The following is a 26,121-nucleotide window of genomic DNA, read 5'->3' on the forward strand; positions in this document are numbered from 1 at the left end:
GCTTTTGGGCACTCCAGTGATGTTGCAGCTCTGAAATATGGCCAAACTGGTGGCATCTTGGCAGCTGCACGCTTGACTTTTCTCAGTTCATGGGCAGTTATTTTGCGCCTTTGTTTTTCCACACGCTTCTTGCGACCCTGTTGACTATTTTGAATAAAAAGCTTGATTGTTCGATGATCACGCTTCAGAAGCTTTGCAATTTTAAGAGTGCTGCATCCCTCTGCAAGATATCTCACTATTTTTGACTTTTCTGAGCCTGTCAAGTCCTTCTTTCGACCCATTTTACCAAAGGAAAGGAAGTTGCCTAATAATTATGCACACCTGATATAGGGTGTTGATGTCATTAGACCACACCCCTTCTCATTACAGAGATGCACATCACCTAATATGCTTAATTGGTAGTAGGCTTTCGAGCCTATACAGCTTGGAGTAAGACAACATGCATAAAGAGGATGATGTGGTCAAAATACTCATTTGCCTAATAATTCTGCACACAGTGTAGATACGCCAGATTTGTTATTAAATGGGTAAGTGCAGGTCCTCTTTAAATCTGTCATAAAAGCTCTCACCTAGCTAGCCATACCCAATTTACCAGCCACTTTTTAAAAATGTTGAGCAGCTTAAAATCACAAAGTTGTAAATCCTGTGAAAAACTGCCCTGTGTTCAAATTGGTGGCTTCTAGATGCCAGAAAACTGGGTTACAAGGCCTCACAGTTTCCCCAATGTTTTTAGGATCAGGAAAGTTTCCAGGACTGTTATGGTTAACTGCCTGAAAAGCCATGCACGAGGCACTGCTTCACAGGCAGGCAATAAAAATCCCATAGACCGCAATACTATTCTATTCTAAGGGACTTTGGTCTCAAATCTTGATGAGTCAAAATTTGAGATTTTTGGTTCTAACTATTCGGTCTTTGTAAGATTAAGAAAAGGTGAGTACATTGTTTTTAGATGTTTAATTCTCACCCTGAAGCATAGAGTAAGAGGTGTGCGTTTTGCAAGTGGCACTGTTGCTGATTTATTAAATAATTCAGGGCACACTTAACCAGCATGGCTACCACCGCATTCTGCAGCTACATTTCATCCCCTCTGGTTTATGATTTAGTGATTCCATGGTTTGTTTTTCAACAGGGCGATGACCCCATACACACCTCCAGGCTATGTACAGGCTATTTGACCAAGAAGCGTAGTTAATGGAGTGGTGTATCAGGTGACATGGCCTCCACGATCACCTAACTATAACTCAACTGAGATGGTTTGGGATGAGTGGTACCGCAGCAGGGCCGGACTGGCCATAGACACCACAGGGAAATTTCCTGGTGGGCCGAGGGGCTGCCCAAGCACTTCTGCCGGCCGGGTACGTAACGATCTGATGCCCTCAGCATTAATTAATGATAGGAGCATCATATACTAATGCACCTGGACAGCAGCTGCTGTCCGGCAATACAGTGTCTAGGGTGGCCGTATTTTGTGCTGCACTGCAGTATTTGGTTCTGCTTGGGTGGTATTTTGTTCTGCACTATAGTATTGCTGGCCCCACCTACTTGTGTCGCCCCTCCTCCTGTGAAGTTCAACCCGCCTACAATATGGTGCCATCTTGAGGTTTTTTTTCTCCCCCCTCTCCCCACAGGGCCACTTTAGGGTCAACATCTGGTACCCCGACTGATCAGTTGTTTCAGGCAGGCACGGTGCCAGAAACTATACAGTGTATGGAGTGGAAGCAGCAGGTTTCATACACTGTGTAGTCTTTGGTGCCACATACTGCAGCTCCTGTCACAGGAATGGGAGCTGAGCAGTAGCATCCTGGCACAGCCACTGCACTGTCTATGGTGCTGCAGCTGATTGGTGGGGATGCCAGGTGTTGGACCCACACAATCTGATATTGATGAGCTTTAAATGTGAACCCTATAGGGAAGTGCAATTAGCTGGCATGGGTGTCACACATGCCTTGATGGCTGTTATCCACTAGCACAAAGCAGAGAGGAGGACCGTCATGGTTATGGCTGTGGCGTCTATGGCTATTGTGGAGGCATTCCATCACACAATAACTTGAGGTCACCGATTATAAATGTGACTTTGACAAAGTGCAACCTAAATCAACATCAGCGGTGCATTTGGCACCAAACCGGGCTTCGACAAGTGCGAACATGGCTGTGAAGAACACATATTGTTGTCTGGGCGCAGATTATTTTTGCTCTAGGCGTGCTGTCCCAGAAAAAAAAAAATAGTCTTACGTGAATGATGGGTGTAGCTATAGCGCCGTATTACTTGAAGCAGGGCGCATAGATCACGTAATGTGTACACAATTCACCAAACAACAGGGAGGCTTAGTAGAACTTATCAGTGGCCAGATCCAAATACTAATATTGTCTAAGCCTACACTAGTCTTAGTCAACATTTACACCTGCAATTATAGGTCAAGGTGCTTTCTAAGACATGGCTTCATCCACATTGGCGGTTTTGCCACCACCAAACAATGCTAATGTTTGGGGCCCCAGAATCTGCTGACCTTAATTAGGGCAGCATGTGCCTTGCAGCGCTGGGGTCCTGGTTCGAATCTGACCAAGGACAACATCTGCATGGAGTTTGTGTGGTTTCCTCCGGGTTCTCCCACACGCCAAAGACCTACTCATAGGGAACTTAGATTGCGAGCAGCTTGATGCTAATGTCTGTAAAGCACTGCGGAAGATAGCATAAAATAAATTAAAAAAACATACCACCTCGTGCACAGGTGGAGACAGGGGCCCGGGCTGTACTGCTGATAGTGGGAGTTGGTGGGCTGATGGGGACCCTAGAAATACCAAATCTGCCTCTGCTCATTCAGGACACTGATTTGGGGGGGTCAGAGCTAGCTGAGATGCTGAGCCTGATAAAATAACTTTTACACAGCTTTTGAAGATTATAGGAGCCTCCTGTGTGTCTGTAAGTATGATTAACCCCTAATTATCTGTTCTGTGAGCTCCAGAGGTGAAAACAGACATAGTGGGAAGCAAGGTGAAAGAATGTCCAAGCAGTACAGCGTAAGGGAGACACCCCCTGCTTTTGAGTGAATTGCATTTATGTATGCAGCTGAAACAGAATAATATGGCTAAGGCCTCATGCACACGACCGTGCCGGTTTTTTGAGGTCTGCAAACCGCACATCCGCAAAAAACGGAAGCCGTCCGTGTGCCTTCCGCAATTTACGGAACGGGCGTCCCATTGTAGAAATGCCTATTCTTGTCCGCAAAACGGACAAGAATAGGACATGCTATTTATTTTTTTTGCGGGGGCTCGGAACGGAGCAACGGATGCGGACAGCACACGGAGTGCTGTACGCATCTTTTGCGGCCCCATTGAAGTGAATGCGTCCGCACCAGAGCCTCAAAAACTGCGGCTCGGATTCGGACCCAAAAAACGGTTGTGTGCATGAGGCCTAGAAGCTAGACAAGACCTATTCCTTCACAGTTATGATTATACAAAGAAGCACAGACATTGTGCAAGCTTTTTTGAAAATTCTGGTAAGCCGAAGCAGAAATGCAGAAAAATTTGTGCTCAGAAAGACTAAAGCCACAAGGGAACCTCATGATAAGTCAGCAGAGTTCATCAGGCCCCAGTATAATCCATGGTATGTGTTATAACGTGATTCAACGATTTACGAATAAATAGGCTTAAACAGGCTAAGTGCAAAAAAATATTTACTAAGTGTGATTAAACATAAGGTAAAACAAACAAATCACATACAGAATAAATAATCAGTCACCTGGCCTACAAAATACAATGGGGAGAACTCCTGTAGTCATGGTGATGCAAGAGAGAGAGATAGGAACCTACAACATATTACCTGGATGATGATCTCAGCAGAGCTACAGTCTTTTTCTTTGTGCACAAAGGTTTATACCTTACCTTTCAGCCCCTCCTAAGGATGCCCAGTTTGGAGTATGCATGTCTCTGAGATAATCACTAAGAAATGTAGCCTTCTCAGCACAATGGGGTATTTGTATATGTTATCTAACTATCCATAACTTACTAAATTACAAAGAATATCATTAAAAAGAATATAGAAGGGGATGTAATAATTAAAGGAGACAGAACCAATTAGTACCTAAGTACAGTATGTGAAATACCCTTACAATTATGGAACTGCTTTACCCTCTCTTTTGAACTACGTGAACAGAGCCCAATACTGTCCCCAAATAGGCCCACAAACAGGTTTTTGCAGCTTGCTAAACATTTTGTGCCCACCACTGTCCCTTTTTGCTGTTTATATATTTTGTTCAGAAACCCTTTGAACTTTCTCTGTATGCTGCCTTTTATGTATGTAGAGTACCAGTCAAAAATTTGGACACACCTTTTCATTCCCCGGTTTTTCTTTTCTTCTTTTTTTTTTCTCTACATTATAGGTTCATATTAATGACATGAAAATGATGAAAGAACACATGGAATTAAGTAGCAAACATAAAAGTGTTAAGGTAGAATATGTTTTATATTTTGGATTCTTCAAAGTCGCCCCTTTGGCTTTGATGACTCTTATCATTCCCTTCGATCAGCTTCATAAGGCAGTCACCTGGAATGGTTTCCCAGCAGTCTTGAAGGAGTTCAGAGGGGTGCTGAGAGCAATTGATGACTGATTTTATCTCACTCTGAGATCCAGGGACAGAATGGGATCTTAAAGTGGCCCCATGTTAAAGGTGCGTCAACACAATTAGATAGGGCTGACATACAGTAAGTAGGCAGGTAAAACATAAGAAGATCGGGGCTAGCATTACCATAGTGCAGCACAATATACTGCCTCAGCAGAACCAAATACCACAGAGCACCCCAAAATACTGTCGCTCTCGCCACTGTATGATTGTCCTGAGGATAGTGACACAGTTGAATTCAGGAGGACACTTGCAGTTGTTGGCCAGATGCATAAGTACCTGATTGCCCTAGATTAATAAATGCTGAGAGCATCAGACCATTATGTACACAGCCGGTGGCAGTGAGGAGGGCTTTGGGCTATCTGGACGTCGGCTCACCTGGAAATTTCCCTGTAGGGTGTATGGTCAGTCCATACCTCTTGCAGATCACGTACACTCATACATGCTGATTGTCTTCCCTGGGGAAGACAATAGATGAACAGCGCCATCTATTGGTTTCATAGTCTTATGACAAGAGTAATTGTCTTGTCATAAGACAATGAAACCAATAGCTGGCGCTGTTCTGACTCATGAACAGCGCCATCTATTGGTTTCATAGTCTTATGACAAGAGTAATTGTCTTGTCATAAGACAATGAAACCAATAGTTGGCGCTGTTCTGACTCATGAACAGCGCCATCTATTGGTTTCATAGTCTTATGAAAAGAGTAATCGTCTTGTCATAAGACTATGAAACCAATAGATGAAGGGGGGGGGGGGATTTTCCAGTAAGATAATGAAACGTCACATGGAAAGAAATGTCCGACATTGGTTGGAAGAGCATTACCAAGACTTCCAAGTACTACCCTGGCCCCATAATTCCTTAGGCTTGAACCCAATTGAGCATCTGAGGGACCACCTCAATCATTGTGTTCGCTCTATGGATCCTCCCCCACGCCCCTTCCAGTCAACATGGCTGCAGATACTTGTGACAACCTACCAGGACCTTATTGACTCACTCCGGGCCCTTCTAGCTGAAGTCTGTGCTGCACACAGTGGTTACTCTGGATATTAGTTGCTGGTCATAATAATGTGACTCGACTGTGTACAGTACGTATATTGTCTGCAATAACTGGGTGATCATCAAATGTAAAGTTCTCTATTCTTCTTCTCCATTGTAAACTATGACATACTCACCTTTAACACACTATATATGTTACACAGTCATCAGTCTTACATTACGGCAGTTAAGCTTTACACTATGTTTGCACGGTAAGCTATCTTTACAGATTCATTAATGGATTGTATATATAAGTGCAATGGCCTTGTAGGAAGCGTGCAGATCTAGGAACAGCTTAGAAAAAAAGGAGCATTGTAAAAAATATATATATGGCCGTAAAAACCTCACCTCAGCTACATACCGCTTTATCTCGCTTGCTGGGTGCTTTCTCCAATGACTGATTTTGGTGAGAAAAAAAAGAATCAGTCAAGTTTGATGTTAACCAGTCCAACCCAGATGGAAATCTGATTACTGGCTGTGCATAGTTAAAGATCACCTACCAGCAGGATCAACCTTATCAAACCAGGTCTGCTGCCAAGTAGGGCTGATTAAAACGATACCTGTCTTATGAAAATCTTTAATTTCTTGTGCTAATGAGGGCTTCAGTGCACTGACAGGCAGAGCCTAGACCCTTGGTGCACCTCAGTTTTCAAGTACTGGCCATGTCCCTCATTTGCATAAACAATTTGGGCATGTATTAACTTTAACATGAATTAGAACGAACCATCAGTCAAGCTCTATTTATCATAGTACTGTACTGTGACATTTGGACATTGCAGAAGCCAAACGGTGCAGAGCTTTTAATAAAAATAAACAATTAGAAAATTCTATATATGCAATAATAAAAAATGTCTCAGAGGGTGTCCATAGTCTTTAAAAACCACTTGTCTAATATTTTGTAGGTCTCATTCCTGCCACCAAAAGTTTGTCCCATCGAGGCATTGACTCCACAGGACCTCTGAAGATGTAATCTGGTATCTGGCACCAAGACGTTAGCAGGGGATCCTGTAAGGTCCATCCTTCAAGGATCAGACTTGCGTTTTCGGCACATCCCACAGATACTATATTGGGTTGAGATGTGGGGAATTTGGAGGCCAAGTCAACACCTTGAACTCTATGTTCCTCAAACCATTCCTGAATGAAATCACTAACGTTAAGGAATATAGCTTCTGTGAAGACTATAGTTGGTTTGTACAATATTTAAGTAGTCGGTATTAGTGTTGATCGAGCACCAACTGCTCGTGTGCTCTGGCCGAACACATCGGTATGCTCGTGTGCTCTACTGAGCACCATGGAAGTCAATGAGAGAACCCCAGGCACCCCCTGCTTGGAAGAGAAGAGGGTGTCTGGTTCACAAAAAAAGGTTAGAAATTGATGGAAACCCCATCAAAATGGTTTGGATACAGCATTAAGAGAATAGCTGGATGCGTCTTGGACTCCTATTATCTACGACATACAATAGACAACCACACAAAGGCTATATGCCAAAAGCCAGGTATATGCAAGCCATCAATCTATCCATGAGACAGATGACAGGCTTAGTCAGCATGCCTTACAATGGCAGCCTTGTGCACTATGAGACATTCCAAACCAGCTCTCATCTGACTGAGAGACAGTAAGCCTCAAAGTTACTTCAGATCTGTTGGATGGCTTGGGTGGACCTGTGCACCTAGATCAATATCATTAGGGAGACAAAAAGTTTTCTGATTGTCCTAACATAATATTCAATAACCTTTCTATACAGTTTTGTCATGTAAAAATTCATTTGCATAAACATGGGCTTACGGGAAAGACATGCAAATGAGCAGAGTCTGCCTTGTTTTTCAGCTGAAAAACCATTTGCATGGAAAATTCGCGATCTACACTACTCATGAACAGCACTATCTATTGGTTTCATAGTCTTATAACAAGACAATTACTCTGGTCATAAGACTATGAAACCAATAGATGGCGCTGTTCATTAGTCAGAACTGCGCCATCTATTGGTTTCATAGTCTAATGACAAGATTATTAGTGTAGCCTTTTGCATGGAAAATTCGCGATTAAAATATTCGCGATCTACACTACTCATGAACAGCGCCATCTATTGGATTCATAGTCTTGTCATAAGACTATGAAACCAATAGATGGCGCTGTTCATGAGTCAATACAAGCAGGGCAATAGTCCTCAGATACACCCTAGCAAGCTTATATTACCGCAGATAAAGTGCTAGAAGATGTGTGAATGATAGCAGTAATCCGATATACACCTCAGTGTTAGCGCAGGCTATTATAGGCTGAGTGATACACGGTGTGTGGACTCTGTTGAGCAGTGTGCCCCACTTACTAGCACCCCAACAAGATGAACAGCACCATCTAGTGGTTTTATAGTCTTATGACAAGAGTAATCATCTTGTCATAAGACTATGAAACCAATAGATGAAGCTGTTCATGAGTAGTGTAGATCGCGAATATTCTAATCGCGAATTTTTCATGCAAAAGGCTACACTAATAATCTTGTCATAAGACTATGAAACCAATAGATGGCGCTGTTCATGACTCATGAACAGCGCCATCTATTGATTTCATAGTCTTATGACAACAGTAATTGTCTTGTCATAAGACAATGAAACCAATAGCTGGCGCTGTTCTGACTCATGAACAGCGCCATCTATTGGTTTCATAGTCTTATGAAAAGAGTAATCGTCTTGTCATAAGACTATGAAACCAATAGATGAAGCTGTTCATGAGTAGTGTAGATCGCAAATTTTCCATGCAAATGGTTTTTCAGCTGAAAAACAAGGCAGATTCTGCTCATTTTCATGTCTTTTCCAAATGCCCATGCTTATGCAAATTAGTTTTTACATGACAAAACTGTATAGAAAGGTTATTGAATATTATGTTAGGACAATCAGAAAACTGTTTGTCTCCCTAATGATATTGATCTAGGTGCGCAGGTCCATCCAACAGATCTGAAGTAACTTTGAGGTTTACTGGCTCTCAGTCAGATGAGAACTGGTTTGGAATGTCTCATAGTGTACAAGGCTGCCATTGTAAGGTATACTGACTAAGCCTGTCATCTTTCTCATGGATTGATGGCTTCCATTTACCTGACTTTTGGCATATAGCCTTTGTGTGGTTGTCTATTGTATGTTGTAGATAATAGGAGTCCAAGACGCATCCAGCTATTCTCTTAATGCTGTTTCCAAACCATTTTGATGGGGTTTCCATCAATTTCTAATCTTTTTTGTGAACCAGACACCCTCTCTTCTTCAGAGCAGGGGGTGGCTGGTTTGATGTTCGGGTCTCCCATTGACTTTAATTGTATTAAATTGTACTTGAGCACCCGCAGTATTCGGCCAGGCACTCAGATGTATGCTCGAGCCGAACAGCAGTTCGGCCGAGCATGCTCGCTCAACACTAGTCAGTATGTGTTAAAGTAACATCTACTTGAAGGCCAAAACCTATGATCTGCAGCAGAAAATTGCCCAGGGCATCACACTGCCTCTGCTCACTTTTATTCTTCTCATAGTACATCCTGGGGCCATCTCTTATAGATACATCCAGCCATCCAAATGATATTAAAGTAAAGTGATTCACAGGACCAGTCCACCTTCTCCCATGTCTCCATGGTCCAGTTCTGATGTTCTCATGCCCATTGTAGGTGCCCTTTTGGAGTTCTGCAGAGAGAGAGGAGAGAAAGAAGCTGCCAGACACCTATGGTGACCACTTATCTCCTCTTAGAACAAAGGATCAGGCATGTTGAAATTCATCACGCCTAAAGGTTCTTTTCTCCTGACATCACAGTTCTGCGGTGGAAAAAGCTGATTTGTGTTTACACACAAGAACATAGATTGTAGTATTACTCAGGCATTGGTCACCCCCATATGTAATTGTGGGTTTAAAGTCCAAGCCAGGCCCATGTTGACTTACTGCACTCTAGGGCCCGCCGCATCTATTATCACGTAATACTATTCCAAACAGGCGTGGAGTCAACTTCTCTTACTCTGCAACAGTGCGAGACGTACACATGAAGACAATCTGTCTGGTGAGTAAACTGCTCTCCTAACATGAGGTTGTGCTGTACATATTAATGCTGGATATATACATGTGTCGGTTCTGTGTTTGCCCCAATGTATTCTGGTGCTGGTAGACTCTGGAGATACCTGGAACACCCCCAGTTATCCTCTGCATGTTCTACAAAGCAGGCACTCATTCATTTGTATTGACTGATTTATTAGGGAATGTGTCACCTTGCTTTCAATGGGAATTAGGCACCATAGTCTGTTGAAATCCATCTTGAAGAAAAAAAAAAAAGGATTGACGTGTCACCTTTTGACGTGTATTCCACAAGGATTTTGTCTGAAACCATGGTGGTAGCCAGTCCCATTCAATGGACATGGAAATCGTGACATGTAGAGGTAAATCTGCTGCAGAAATCTGAGGTTCGTGGCACTGTGCCAAATTAGAGTAGGTACCGACTCGTAGAGGCAACCTTGGCATGGTGAGTGGTCTTATGTATTTTGATCACAACGTTTACCAATGCCTCGTGTACAGCACTATATTAGGGGGCTGAAAACTTCTAATTACTCTGAGAAGGAGCAATCAATGCAAAGCATGTGGATGTGCGATCCATGTTTTTTTATTGGATAAATCTGAGGGTCGGCCTGGATTCCACTGCAAATACATATATTATTTATACCGTGTGAACATACCCTTAAAGGATTCCACTACTTTGCTGTTCAGAAGTGGAATCTATCTCTATCTATCTATAATCACTGCTGTGTATGGTCTATTTATCTATGACATATCTATATCAATGTATTCAAATTCTATTGCTCGTATTATCGATGTAGCTATTCTATTCTTCTACAGTACCTATCTATGGGTTATCTATCTATCTATCTATCTATCTATCTATCTATCTGTATATCTATCTATCTATCTATCTATCTATCATCTGTCTATCTATATCTATCTATCTGTATATCCATCTATCTATAATCACTGCTGTGTATGGTCTATTTATCTGTGACATATCTATATGAATTTATTCATATTCTATTACTTTTATTATCGATGTAGCTATTCTATTCTTCTACAGTATCTATCTATCTATCTATCATCACTGCTGTGTATGGTCTATTTATCTATGACATATCTATATAAATGTATTCATATTCTATAGCTTGTATTATCGATGTAGCTATTCTATTCTTCTACTCTACAGTATCTATCTATTATCTATCTATCTATCTATCTATCTATCTATCTATATAGTATCTGTCTATCGTAATATCCATCTATCTAAAATCACTGCTGTGTAAGATCTATTTATCTTTTACATATCTATATCAATTTATTCATATTCTTCTACTTGTATTATTGATGTAGCTATTCTATTCTTCTACAGTGTCTATCTATCTATCTATCTATCTATCTATCTATCTATCTATCTATCTATCTATCTATCTCTATCTATTTTTTCCATCTATATCTATGTGTTACACTGGCAACCCGTGTCCGCTGCTGCTCCACTCTCCCTGTGTGTATTGGGGCTAGTATTCAGAGAAACTTCTCTGTAGTACTGCAAAGGTAACCTTCCCTTTTGCTTTCTGTTCTGTTCAGCTGCTGATTACACTGATGATCAACCCTCCTATTTATTCTGGACACTTTGATCCACCCCTTTGCCTGAGTTTAGGTATTCTAGTGAAGGTGTGCTTATTCTGTCTACCTGCGTGCGAACTCTGTCTGCTTACCGAACCCGATCCTCTGGTGCCTTCCCTGACCTCGGATTTATTTTCTGGATGCGCCAGAACTCTGCCTGCCCAGACCTCAGATTTGTTATATGTATACACGCAAACTCTGCTTGCCCTGATCCCGCCTGTCTTCTGACTACATGTATTGTCTGCTCCTTCGATGCTTCACACTGGTGTCTCTGACCTCTGTGCTAACTATACTGGGACTATTCCAAGAGGTAGCGGACTGGTGGTTCCCCTGCAGTGAAGACCAGATCCCTGTATAGGAGATAAAGGGTGAATAAAAACTGAATTAATCAGCACATTCTGCAAGATAAGGTAAATATGCAGGTGCACATGGCCATAATGAAAAGGGGAAATGCAGTCTATAAATGTAAATTATATTATACATATATATATATATATATATATACATATATATATATTTATATATATATATATATATATATATATATATATAAACTGCCTGGCCCAAAAAAAAGTCGCCAAAAAAAAAAAAAGGTCACACACTCGTTGGACCGCCTTTAGCTTTGATTGCGGCATGTATTCGCTGTGACATTGTTTCGATAAGCTTCTGCAATGTCACAAGATTTATTTCCATCCAGTGTTGCATTCATTTTTCACCAAGATCTTGCATTGATGATGGTAGAGTCTGACTGCTGTGCAAAGCCTTCTCCAGCACATCCCAAAGATTCTCAATGGGGTTAAGGTCTGACCCTTCTCAAACAGACTAACATCTTTTCCACGACCACGAGATGTGTCTTTTAAAATGGTTGTTTAAGAAATAAGAAGCAACTCATTGCACCAGTTGGGGTTAAATAACTTTTTGCCGGCTGAAAGATAATCGCCCATGCAGTAATTATCCAATAGGAGGCTCATAACTAGTTGCTTAGTTAAATCCAGGTGGCGACTTTTTTTTTTGGACAGGCAGTGTACAGTATATACTTATACCACATTTACTATACAAATAAATGTGTGGTGCTTAGCAAATCTATTTTGATAAATATATCTTTGCTCACTGCCTCCCGGCTTCCCATACACATATATGTTCGGCTCAGGGAAAGCTTCTCTCATACTCTTCTAGCGGCAGCTTATGTCCCGGGAGAATAAAAGGATTGGGTAAAATATTAATTTCACCCGATCCGTGTCTCCCCTGACAATATTTGTTGAGGAGGGTCAGGAACTCTCCATGCCCATTAATAAGAGTGTTGGCCGGACCCACCGTTCTACTATATGCTATATCCCATTAAAGGGTGAATACTAGGGGATGTCAGGAAATGCCCTTAGGTTTAGCCCACCGGCTCCTTGAATTTAGATGTCCATATGGCATAATGATAAGTAAAAAAAAGAGTAGTTTCCCATCCAGACTGAGGTCACCTTGCCATGAAGAGAAGTGGTACTGTGCAGCGTACATATATACTGCATAAGAGCAGATACTGAGGATTACACCCAGTATACAGGACAGGAGAAGTGGTAATGTGCAGTGTATATATACAGAATAAGAGCAGATACTGAAAGTTACACCCAGTATACAGGACATGAGAAATGGTACTGTGCAGTGTATATATATATATATATATATATATATATATATACAGAATAACAGCAGATACTGAGGATTACACCCAGTATACAGGACAGGAGAAGTAGCACTGTGCAGCGTATATATATATACACAGAATAACAGCAGATACTGAGGATTACACCCAGTATACAGGACAGGAGAAGTAGCACTGTGCAGCGTATATATATATACACAGAATAACAGCAGATACTGAGGATTACACCCAGTATACAGGACAGGAGACGTAGCACTGTGCAGAGTATATACACTCACCTAAAGAATTATTAGGAACACCATACTAATACGGTGTTGGACCCCCTTTTGCCTTCAGAACTGCCTTAATTCTACGTGGCATTGATTCCACCAGGTGCTGATAGCATTCTTTAGAAATGTTGGCCCATATTGATAGGATAGCATCTTGCAGTTGATGGAGATTTGAGGGATGCACATCCAGGGCACGAAGCTCCCGTTCCACCACATCCCAAAGATGCTCTATTGGGTTGAGATCTGGTGACTGTGGGGGCCATTTTAGTACAGTGAACTCATTGTCATGTTCAAGAAACCAATTTGAAATGATTGGAGCTTTGTGACATGGTGCATTATCCTGCTGGAAGTAGCCATCAGAGGATGGATACATGTTCTCATTCTGTTTACGCCAAATTCGGACTCTACCATTTGAATGTCTCAACAGAAATCGAGACTCATCAGACCAGGCAACATTTTTCCAGTCTTCAACAGTCCAATTTTGGTGAGCTCGTGCAAATTGTAGCCTCTTTTTCCTATTTGTAGTGGAGATGAGTGGTACCCGGTGGGGTCTTCTGCTGTTGTAGCCCATCCGCCTCAAGGTTGTGCGTGTTGTGGCTTTGCTGCATACCTCGGTTGTAACGAGTGGTTATTTCAGCCAACGTTGCTCTTCTATCAGCTTGAATCAGTCGGCCCATTCTCCTCTGACCTCTAGCATCCACAAGGCATTTTCGCCCACAGGACTGCCGCATACTGGATGTTTTTCCCTTTTCACACCATTCTTTGTAAACCCTAGAAATGGTTGTGCGTGAAAATCCCAGTAACTGAGCAGATTGTGAAATACTCAGACCGGCCCGTCTGGCACCAACAACCATGCCACGCTCAAAATGGCTTAAATCACCTTTCTTTCCCATTCTGACATTCAGTTTGGAGTTCAGGAGATTGTCTTGACCAGGACCACCCCCCTAAATGCATTGAAGCAACTGCCATGTGATTGGTTGACTAGATAATTGCATTAATGAGAAATAGAACAGGTGTTCGTAATAATTCTATAGGTGAGTGTATATATACAGAATAACAGCAGATACTGAGGATTACACCCAGTATACAGGACAGGAGAAGTGATACTGTGCAGCGTATATATATACAAGATAAGAGCAGATAGTGAAATAAGTGAAAAATAAAAATAAACTGTAAAAAATAAGAATAATTTGCATCAGTGTCCCAAAATGCCTGTACTATTAAATGTGTTTCTCCCTTATGGTGATGGTGAATGCCATAACATAGAAGACCGAATTGCAGTTGTTAAAAGAATTGAATTAAAGGTGATAAAAAAATGGTATCCATAAAAACTTTTTTTCCCCCCACAAAATTCAGCCATTACACAGCTCCATAGATGTAACTATAAAAAATTTAAGGGGGTCAGAATATGGTGATGCACAGAAAAAAAAAATTTTTTAAGTTTTTAATTTTTTTTTAAAGGGGTTATGCAGTTTGTTTAAGCTCATGATCCATCCTCTGGATAGATCATCAGCTTCTGATCGGCAGGGGTCCGACACCCGGGACCCCTGCCGATCAGCTGTTTGAGAAGGCAGCGCCGCTCCAGCAGCGCCGCGGCCTTCTCAGTGTTTACCGCAGGCCCAGTGATGTCACGACTAGTATCACTGGCCTGGGCAGGGCTAAGTTCTGTTCACTTGAATGGAGCTTAGCCGTGCCCAGGCCAGTTGATACTAGTCGTGACCTCACTCGGCTGCGGTAAACAGTGAGAAGGCCGCGGCGCTGCTGGAGCCTTCTCAAACAGCTGATCGGCGGGGGTCTCAGGTGTCGGACCCCCGCCGATCAGATGCCGATGATCTATCGAGATGATAGATTATCAGTTTAAACAAAGTGCAGAACCCCTTTAAGTATTAAAACATAAGAAATGCGGTAATGCCTGTAATCGTACAGACCAGGAAAATGAAGGGAACAGATTCTTTTTACCGCATAGGGAATGCCGTAAAAACAAAACCCTTAAAACTGTAGTGGAATTGCATTTTTTTTCCAATTTCACCCCATTAGTAAATTTCTTGCAGCTTCCCAGTACATTGTATGCAATATTAAATGGTGCCATTAGAAAGTGCAACTTGTCCTGCAAAATTGAAAAGTACAGGCGTCTTACTTAGGCCTCTTGCACATGACCGAATGGCTTTTTCAGTATTTTGCGGTCCGCAAAAAAACGATCCGCAAAAAATACGGATGACGTCAGTGTGCATTCCGTTTTTTGAGGAACGGAACAGCTGGCCCCTGATAGAACAGTACTATCCTTGTCCGTTATGCGGACAATAATAGGACATGTTCTATCTTTGAACGGAACGCAAAAACGGAAACGAAAGGCATAAGAAGTACCTGTTTTTTGCGGATCCATTGAAATGAAAACGGAACGTAAACGGGAAAAAAAACGTTTGTGTGCAAGAGGCCTTATTCCAAATGGGGGATATGTGCCGGAGCTACAATCCAACTGGTGGCCTGATCTCTGATTCAGATCCAGTAGAATAAAATAATATAATGGATTGGCACTCTCGCTATATGGCAATTATACAAAAATTGTAAAAGCAGATAAATATTCATTTAAACATTTATTTACTTTTTAATTTTTGGTTATTTGTGTATTATTGTATTTTCCGGGCAATTGTTTAATAAAGGAATTAATACAAATAATTAATATTCAGTTCTCCTGGGAGATAAGCCACCAGGCAGCAGCTTTCCACCTCTCCCCATTGACCTATAAACATGGTTGCCAGTGGATCCTGCAAAACATCAAAGGATCCAAATACAAAAATCTCATGTCTATGACCAGGAAATCTGTCACCTCGATTAGCCACTATCCGCTGTAATATTTTGCCAGGACTCATGAGCTGGTGCACATAATAGAGAGATCCTAGTCCTGAGCACAAGATAATGAGTCTTATCTATGTATTTGGGAGGGGTGGGATGGGGACAAGTCTACACATCAAAAGCACTGATCAGAGGTCAGAGTCAACTACTCATGTAGTACTGCAGTTAATAGTGGCTAATCAAGGTGATAGAGATTATAAATTAAAAAATATTCAACCTTGGGATAAAATGTTGACGAGCATGATAAGCAGGGACCTTAAAGGGGTTCTGCAGTTCTTTAAAACTGATGATCTATCCTCTGGATAGATCATCAGCATCTGATTGGCGGGGGTCCGACACCCGGGATCCCCGCCGATCAGCTGTGTGAGAAGGCAGGGGCGCTCCAGGAGCGCCGCAGCCTTCTCTCGGTTTCCCTCAGGCCCAGTGCCGCCACGGCTAGTATCACTGACCTGGGCGGGGCTAAGCTCTGTTCACTTAAAGGGGTTGTCCGGGTTCAGAGCTGAACCCAGACATACCCCCCATTTTCACCCAGGCAGACCCCCTGACTTGAGCTCCGATGCTCTCCTTTGCCCTGCGCTAAATCACGCAGGGCAAAGGCATTTTTTTTAGATCCGGTGATGTACCGGGCTCTCCATGGGGCTGCCAGGAAGCCCGGTGACGTCAATGGCACTGATGGGTGGGATTTAGCGCTGCCCTAGCCAGTAAAATGGCTAGGGCAGCGCTAAAGCCCGCCCATCAGAGCCGGTGATATCACCGAACACACTGCCGGGCGGAAGATTCCACCCCGGCTGTAACGGGGTGCTGAAGGCGCACTCGGTCTCCCATCAGCCGCAGACCTGCTGCTTAGCTTCGTGAGCGAGGATCTATGTTCAGCCTAGTTCCCAGGGCGGCTTTTTCTAGCTGGGAGGCTCCCTGCTCCTAGGTCTGCCTTGAGAGCCGAGCTGATCACTCGGTGCTCGACTTGTTTGTCTGTCGGTCATGTGATGCTGGCCACGTCACATGACCCTCACTCCCCACTATAAATACAGGCAACCTGATGGCTACAGGTTGCCTGTGATTTTGGTCCCTTAGGCTGTGTATTATTATTGTTATTTAGCTTACCTTTGGATTTGACCCTTGATCTGCTTCCTGACACCTCTTCTGCCTGCTCCCTGAACCTTGACGCTACCTCTCGGATTTTGAACTCGGCTTGCTTTTGGATTTTGTCTTTGCCTCTTCCCTTGTACTGACGTGACCTCCTGGACTGACCCCGGCTAGTTGACCCGCCTCGCCCTTCCGTTTTTGGTGGTACCTTGCTTGTTCCACCTCTCTGTCCGCTCTAGTGCTACCTCTCATTGGCTATCCGCTTCCCTGCTGTCTCTATCTCTCCGCTTGCACTTACTCAGGTCAGGGACTGTCGCCCAATTGCGCCCCGTCAAGCAGGTGGTGCAAGTAGGCATGGACAGGAGACCGTGTGGCAGCTCAGGGGGTGCACCTCTGCTCTATTTTTATACCCACGACTCTACCCCGTGACAGAATCACAGGCCTTAATTTAGCATGGACCCTCTACAGAGCCTCACCGAACATGTGCAGGGTCTTGCTCAAATAGTACAGGAACTTGGGGAGAGACTACAGGTTCAGGAGACCATCCAAACTCCCCCCATTCTTGCTCCCGCCACCGTTCAGGTAGAACCACACATTAAATTACCCGATCGGTTTTCGGGTGACCGCCAAAGTTTTTTACATTTCAAGGAAAGCTGTACACTTTATTTTCGACTACGTCCTAACGCCTCTAGTCCTGATCCACAGAGGGTTGGTATTATCATCTCCCTGCTTCAAGGGGACCCCCAGGAATGGGCCTTTTCTTTGCCTCCGGATTCCCCTTGTCTTAATTCTGTGGACCTTTTTTTTCCAGGCGTTAGGGGATCTTTATGATGAACCAGACCGAGCCTCTGTGGCAGAATCCATTGTACGCAGTTCTGCAAGTGGTGCGTTCCCTCGGGTTGGAACGAACCAGCGCTCAAATGTCAATTTAAGGCAGGCTTGACTGAGAAGTTAAAAGACATGCTGGTTTGTTATCCCTGTCCTGACTCTTTAGAGGAGACCATGACGCTAGTCATCAGACTAGATAGACGGATTAGAGAGAGACAGTGAGAGCATTTGTTTTCTCCTCATACCCTTCTTCAACCTGAGGTTTCCCCCATTGAACCCAAGATGGAGGCCCACTCAGACGAGCCCATGCAACTCGGGATGACGCGAAGAGAGCTACGCCGTCGTCGGGGCTCTTGTTTTTATTGTGGGGATCCCGACCACTGGATCCGTCAGTGTCCTAAAGCTCTGCCTTCTGGAAAGTCATCCAAGTCTGAAGTATCCAAGGACAAGGTACTCCCGGAGGTGGTAAGAAGTAAATTATTGTTGCCGGTTTCTATTGCCTTTGGAGTCTTAAAGGGGTCAGGAAATGCCTTTGTCGATTCAGGGTCAGCTTTTAGTTTTATTGATTACAAATTTGTTGAACAAATGGGAATTCCTATACTAGAATTGTCCACCCCGATCCAGGTTGTCGCCATCGATTCTACCCCCCTGCTAGGGGGCACGGTAAAACTCTGTACTGCGGTAGTTACCCAGTCTGTGGGGGTCTGCCACTCAGAGAAATGCTCTTTCTTTGTTTTAGAGAATCTTTCTGTTCAGGTAGTCCTTGGTATGCCCTGGTTCCAGCAACACAAATCCGGTCATTAACTGGAGTTCGGGCGAGTTAGAGAGATGGGGGCCTAACTGTAGTTCTTGCTTAACCGTAGTTCAAGCTGGGGTCTCATCAGATATTCCTCATTTTATTTCTGAATATTCAGATGTTTTTTCCACCACTGAGACAGATACTCTCCCTTCCCATAGGTCTTATGACTGTGTTATCGACTTGGTACCCGAGTCCAAATTTCCTAAGGGACGGATTTATAATCTTTCCGGTCCTGAGCGTAGGCCCATGAAAGATTATATCCAGGAGAGTCTCAAGAAGGGACATATTAAGCCCTCCACCTCTCCCCTGGGAGCAGGATTCTTTTTAGTTAAAAAGAAGGACGGTGGTCTCAGGCCCTGCATTGACTATAGAAATTTTAATAAAATCACTATTAGGAATCAGTATTCCATCCCGTTGATTCCTGATTTGTTTAACCAGATTTTGGGTGCTTCGTGGTTTTCTAAATTAGATTTGAGAGGAGCGTATAACCTAGTTCGTATTAAGGAGGGAGATGAGTGGAAAACTGCTTTTAATACTCCAGAGGGACACTTTGAGTATCTTGTTATGCCATTCGGTCTTTGCAATGCCCCAGCTGTGTTTCAGAATTTCATGAATGACATTTTTAGAGAACTCATCGGCAAAGTTATGATTGTTTATCTCGATGATATTCTTGTCTTTTCACCTGACTGGCATTCTCATGTGTCTCACATCAGATTGGTTTTTAAAATCCTCAGGGAGAATAATCTGTCCGTTAAATTAGAGAAATGTTTGTTTGGAGTTCAAGAGGTTCCTTATCTCGGCTATATTCTTACTCCTCATTCATTTAAAATGGATCCCAGTAAGGTTCAGGCTATTTAAGACTGGGTAAGACCATCCTCCTTAAAGGCACTCCAACGCTTTTTAGGATTTGCCAATTTTTACCGTAAATTCATAAATAATTTTTCTGTTATTGCCAAGCCCCTTACTGACCTAACTAAAAAAGGTTCTGATCTGGTTAACTGGTCGTTGGAGGCCTGTCGGGCCTTTGATACCCTTAAATATTGTTTTCAGATGGCTCCAGTCTTGGTTCAGCCCGATACCGAGGAACCTTTTGTGGTGGAGGTTGATGCCTCAGAGGATGGTGTGCGGGCCATCCTTTCTCAGGGGTCTTCTAACCTCACTAATTTAAGGCCATGCGCCTTCTTCTCTCGTAAGTTCTCTCCTTCGGAGAGAAATTGCGATATTGGAAACCGCGAATTACTGGCCATAAAATGAGCATTTGAGGAATGGAGGCATTTTTTAGAAGGGGCTAGACACCGTATTACTGTCCTCACCGATCATAAGAACTTAGTGTTTCTTGAGGCGGCCAAACGCCTTAATCCTAGACAAGCCAGATGGGCCCCGTTTTTTACTTGTTTAAATTTTTCTGTTACTTTCAGACCAGGTAGTAAAAATATTAAGGCAGATGCCTTATCCCAGGGTTTTAATGCCGTTTTAATTCCGTTTTTGGTGGTACCTTGCTTGTTTCACCTCTCTGTCCGCTCTAGTGCTACCTCTCATTGGCTGTCCGCTTCCGTGCTGTCTCTATCTCTCTGCTTGCACTTACTCAGGTGAGGGACTGTCGCCTAGTTGCGCCCCGTCACCTAGGGCGGGTGGTGCAAGTAGGCAGGGACAGGGGACCGGGTGGCAGCTCAGGGGGGTGCACCTCTGCTCTATCTTTATACCCAAGACTCTACCCCGTGACACCCGGCAGTGTGTTATGATAAACAAAAGAGCCCTTGCCCTGCGCGATTTAGTGCAGGGCAAGGGAGCGCATCGGAGTATGAGATGCTCCGATGCTAGCTTCAGGGTGGCTGCCGGGGGAAAATAAGGGTATGTCCGGGTTCAGCTCTGAACCCGGACAACCCCTTTAAATGTAGCTTAGCCGCACCCAGGCCAGTGATACTAGTTATGACAAAAAGGCCGCGGCGCTACTGCCAGTGCCGCGGCCTTCTCAAACAGCTGATCGGCGGGGGTCCCGGGTGTCGGACCCCCCCCCCGGTCAGATGCTGATGATCTATCCAGAGGATAGATCATCAGTTTAATAGAACTGCAGAACCCCGTTAAGGCTACTTTCACATCTTTGGCGCTGCCAGTTTCGGCAGATAATGCAGGGAATCGGCTGGACACAAACAGCAGCCTGCAGTGGTTTATGTCTGGCCAATTCTCCGCATATTTGCCGGCTTGATCTCTGCCGGACCCCATTATAGTAAATGGAGCCAGCGGGCATTCTCGTTGCATTCGGCGGTGCCGGATCCGGAGAATTCCATCAGGCTGTTCTCTGCCGGAACAGCCTGCCACAATCCATGCCGGAGATGTGAAACTAGCCTAAGGATCCAAATAGGATTGTACAGTTGGGGAAATGCACAAAGGTGCCCAACCTGACTCGTCGTAACATTTGAAAAAGGTTGGGACGGGACAACCCTTTTATGTTTTATTTTCTGAGAATTAGGTTCTACGTGTGGATTTCACACTATACTTTGAAAATGCTGAAATCCACAGCGAGAATTTGAGAATGACCATGCTGCAGATTTGCAAACACGTGGGGATGCGCTGAATTCCATGCAGAACGCTTCCGATACGGGCTGATGGGGTTTGGAACACCCCATTTACATATATTGTGCGGTAAACAGTGGAGATTTTTGGTGCAGAATGAGATTATATGACCAATAATGAAGTTTGATAGCTGTAATACGTCAGTGTTTATACTTTTTTTACATTTCTTTTGAAAAACTGACCGCGTTCCACAAGGACGGATTTCTGTGGCTATGCCCAGTGCAATATATAAGAGGAGTAACATTTAATTTGTTTATTAGCATCCTAAATGACAAAACAATCAGTTCCCCTTCCTTTATCACAGCCCCAACATCAAACACCTCCATTGTATTGTAATCTGTCACCTGGCCCCAGGTAACCCGTCCGGACAGGACACCTAATGGTCAACTGCTTTGAAGTAGATCAGACTGGTGTAGAGCATTCTGATGCCATAGATCAGGTAACTGATATAATACACTGCTAAAAAAAATAAAGGGAACACTTAAACAACACAATGTAACTCCAAGTCAATCACACTTCTGTGAAATCAAACTGTCCACTTAGGAAGCAACACTGAGTGACAATGAATTTCACATGCTGTTGTGCAAATGGGATAGACAACAGGTGGAAATTATAGGCAATTAGCAAGACACCCCCAATAAAGGAGTGGTTCTGCAGGTGGTGACCACAGACCACTTCTCAGTTCCTATGCTTCCTGGCTGATGTTTTGGTCACTTTTGAATGCTGGCGGTGCTTTCACTCTAGTGGTAGCATGAGACGGAGTCTACAACCCACACAAGTGGCTCAGGTAGTGCAGCTTATCCAGGATGGCACATCAATGCGAGCTGTGGCAAGAAGGTTTGCTGTGTCTGTCAGCGTAGTGTCCAGAGCATGGAGGCGCTACCAGGAGACAGGCCAGTACATCAGGAGACGTGGAGGAGGCCGTAGGAGGGCAACAACCCAGCAGCAGGACCGCTACCTCCGCCTTTGTGCAAGGAGGAACAGGAGGAGCACTGCCAGAGCCCTGCAAAATGACCTCCAGCAGGCCACAAATGTGCATGTGTCTGCTCAAACGGTCAGAAACAGACTCCATGAGGGTGATATGAGGGCCCGACGTCCACAGGTGGGGGTTGTGCTTACAGCCCAACACCGTGCAGGACGTTTGGCATTTGCCAGAGAACACCAAGATTGGCAAATTCGCCACTGGCGCCCTGTGCTCTTCACAGATGAAAGCAGGTTCACACTGAGCACATGTGACAGACGTGACAGAGTCTGGAGACGCCGTGGAGAGCGTTCTGCTGCCTGCAACATCCTCCAGCATGACCGGTTTGGCATTGGGTCAGTAATGGTGTGGGGTGGCATTTCTTTGGAGGGCCACACAGCCCTCCATGTGCTTGCCAGAGGTAGCCTGACGGCCATTAAGTACCGAGATGAGATCCTCAGACCCCTTGTGAGACCATATGCTGGTGTGGTTGGCCCTGGGTTCCTCCTAATGCAAGACAATGCTAGACCTCATGTGGCTGGAGTGTTTCTGCAAGACGAAGGCATTGATGCTATGGACTGGCCCGCCCGTTCCCCAGACCTGAATCCAATTGAGCACATCTGAGACATCATGTCTCGATCTATCCACCAACGTCACGTTGCACCACAGACTGTCCAGAAGTTGGCAGATGCTTTAGTCCAGGTCTGGGAGGAGATCCCTCAGGAGACCGTCCGCCACCTCATCAGGAGCATGCACAGGCGTTGTAGGGAGGTCATACAGGCACGTGGAGGCCACACACACTACTGAGCCTCATTGTGACTTGTTTTAAGGACATTACATCAAAGTTGGATCAGCCTGTAGTGTGTTTTTCCACTTTAATTTTGAGTGTGACTCCAAATCCAGACCTCCATGGGTTGAAAAATTTGATTTCCATTTTTTTATTTTTGTGTGATTTTGTTGTCAGCACATTCAACTATGTAAAGAGCAAAGTATTTCAGAAGAATATTTAATTAACTCAGATCTAGGATGTGTTATTTTTGTGTTCCCTATTTTTTTGAGCAGTGTACATATAACTCTATACATGTCATAATTTGCATGGCTTTTAGCTTTCCTAATATACTCTGTAAGCATCTATAGATATTGACTTCCACATCCACTTCCCTGAAAACAGTCTGCAGTTATTTTCCTCTAATTTGACTACTAGTTGTAGTTACAATGGATAGACATTAGCACACATGACATACCTTCTTTATTTTTTGCCTCTTTGCTCCTAAAATACCCCCCTCCTTTACTTGTCATGCCCAATATTTACATTCATTAATTTACCTTACTGTAGTTGTTCCCTGCTCCATAGCCATATTAGAGACAATTGGAGGAGGACAGAACATGGAAGCAAAAGGCCTGGACATATAAAGGTTAAGCAATCAACAGTTCCCCCCTAAATTAACCAGGACAAGCTAGGCAATAACCTATCCCAGAGGCATATGCAAGACGTATGCATAACAACTCCCCCAACAATGCAAGTAAATAGGTAAACTTTGCGAAAGTTTAGAGAAATCGCTGTTGCTTGTACAACTAATTTGTTTCATCCAGGCTCAGTTGCATCCATACTGTGTCGTTATGTGATCCCCACCAGTCTAGAGCTTTCTCTCCTGTATAGACAGAAGGTCAGAGTTATCTGTGTGGAGAACTTCCAATTAACTACAGGATGACAACATCATCCATGAAATCCCTCCTGGAGTGCTACTGAATATATCTTTTTTACCTTATCTAGAGCAGAAGAACAGTGATATAGTTGGTGAGTCTCTTCAATGGTTAGCTGCTGAGTAGTAATACTCCCCTGACTCCCACTAAGGGCCTTTTCGGACTGCCGTAGTGCTTTGCGGATCCGCAAAATACGAATACCGCCCGTGGGCGTTCCGCAATTTGTGGACCGCACATGGCCGCAACCATAATAAGAAAATGCCTTTTTTTGTCCACGATTGCGGACAAGAATAGGACAAGCTCTATGTTTTCCGCAGAGCTGCAGAACGGAACCAAGGATGCAGACAGCACACTGTTTGCTGTCCGCATCTTTTGTGGCCCCATTGAAATGAATAGGTCCGCACCCGTTCCGCAAAATTGCAAACTGTGCTGTGTGCAGAATCTTCAGTGTATTCTATGCCATGCTACTTCACACTGCTCTCCCCTGCCTCCTGCTTGTAAGAACTGACAGGGAGAGGTTTGAGGGAAAAAAACAGCACCGCCGTATTCCAAACTGGTCACTTTATTTGTAGAAAAAAGTAAGCACTCAAGCAATAAAAAACATCACCTTCTTTACACCTAATTTTCCCAGATTCTTCAGACAGATGCTGGAGACAATGTGGGGAGAGGGGAACACTCCTACATACTCTCTGGGATTGTGGAATTATAAAACCTCTATGGAGAGCCACTGAAGTTCTTATTGAATCTGTCTTGAACATACATCTCGGTCTATCTCCACAGTTAGCATTATTGTTGATAGGATTGGAAGATCTCCCAGAAGAAGCTAGATCGATCGTGGCACATTTGGTCATGGCTACCAAACTTGTCATTACAAGACATTGGAAGTCCATTGACACCCCACAGATGAAAGAGGTCTGGCAAGTGGTAAACAATACCTGCTCTTTTGAACAGACAATAGCACGGATTCATAACAAATCTTCTACATTCCACTACAGATGGGATAGGTGGATGGAAACTAATTACTACCGGTCCCAATTATGAGGGCTACTCCTGCAGAATTATGTTAAGATATTGTTATGTTGTTTTGGTTATTGTTATTTTGTTTTTACACTAATATTGAAATGTGAACATCCTATTTTCACTTTCCCTACGACATTATTATTTCCTTTTGTTGTAATACCTTGTTAAAAAAAAATAATAAAAAGATTTTTACAAGAAACAGTCCCCTCCACCTTGTACTTGTTCCACTGATCTGCTGCTTGCGGGCTGCAAGGGCGTGGGTTCGGTCGCTTTGGCGCGTGATCCCGCGGGACCCAGGACCTACAGCGGCGGGTCTCGCGGGGTCGCGCGCTGCAGGACTGGATAGCGCACCGAGGTGGCTGGGCTCGTGCCCGCGCGGCCCACGGGCGGCGGAGCAATTACGGGAGGGGTGGGGAATAGCCAAATTAAAAAATATTTTGAACCAAAAAAAACAAAAAAAAAACATCACCTTCTTGATGCGTTTCGGGCACCAATGCCCTTTGTCAAGGGAGAAATCTATCACAAGCAGGGGGCAGGATAGACAGGCTGAAGCTCCATTGCATACAATACACTGAGTATCTGCAGTGTGTGTGAGGAAACAGCAGTTTTATCACCGGCTGCCCTTAGATAAAACAAAGCATGTGCAGTCTGATGAGACTTTGCTCCCCGAGTCAGAGGCATAATGATAAATGTAGACGGCATTAGGGGAACCATAAAGCAGAAGTGAAGGAATCAAGATACTAGACAATCCATAAAGTTCATGTGAACTACAACAATAATCACAAGGTATATACAAGAGGAAAAGGGATAGGTCAATAATTTGGCATGGAGGAGGGGAGTTGCCATTCCAATTTTTGCCTCAGGTAGCATGAATGTGCTTCCTTGCCCCTGCTCACAAAGAACCAAGAGAAGGGGGGGGGGGGGGGCCCAAGCTGAACTCTTGTACCAGGACCCATGAGCCTTTAGCTACACCCCTGAGGGAGCGTGATATGTGAGTGCTTCTCTCGTCTCGTTCTAGGGATTGGTAGGAGTCTCAGCACTTAGGTCCCCACCGATCAAAACTTTTGATGTAAATC

The 26,121-nt window shown here is 43.9% G+C and overlaps 1 protein-coding gene across 2 annotated transcripts in view; it reads left to right on the forward strand.

Moving 5' to 3' along the window:
• Positions 1-9,622: 9,622 nt before the first annotated feature.
• The window catches only part of LOC121009601 (NTPase KAP family P-loop domain-containing protein 1-like), a 31,281-nt gene continuing 14,782 nt past the window's right edge, over positions 9,623-26,121 (forward strand). The window contains exons 1-2 of one of the 2 annotated variants that reach the window (XM_040442823.1): positions 9,654-9,684; positions 24,096-24,119. The gene's annotated coding sequence lies outside the window, so the exon portion shown is untranslated. Of the gene's footprint in view, positions 9,685-24,095; positions 24,120-26,121 lie in introns of both variants that reach the window. The other variant, XM_040442822.1, reaches the window with a different exon arrangement.

The sequence above is a fragment of the Bufo bufo genome, chromosome 8 (genome assembly GCF_905171765.1).
Source record: "Bufo bufo chromosome 8, aBufBuf1.1, whole genome shotgun sequence".
Taxonomy (NCBI): Eukaryota; Metazoa; Chordata; class Amphibia; order Anura; family Bufonidae; genus Bufo; species Bufo bufo.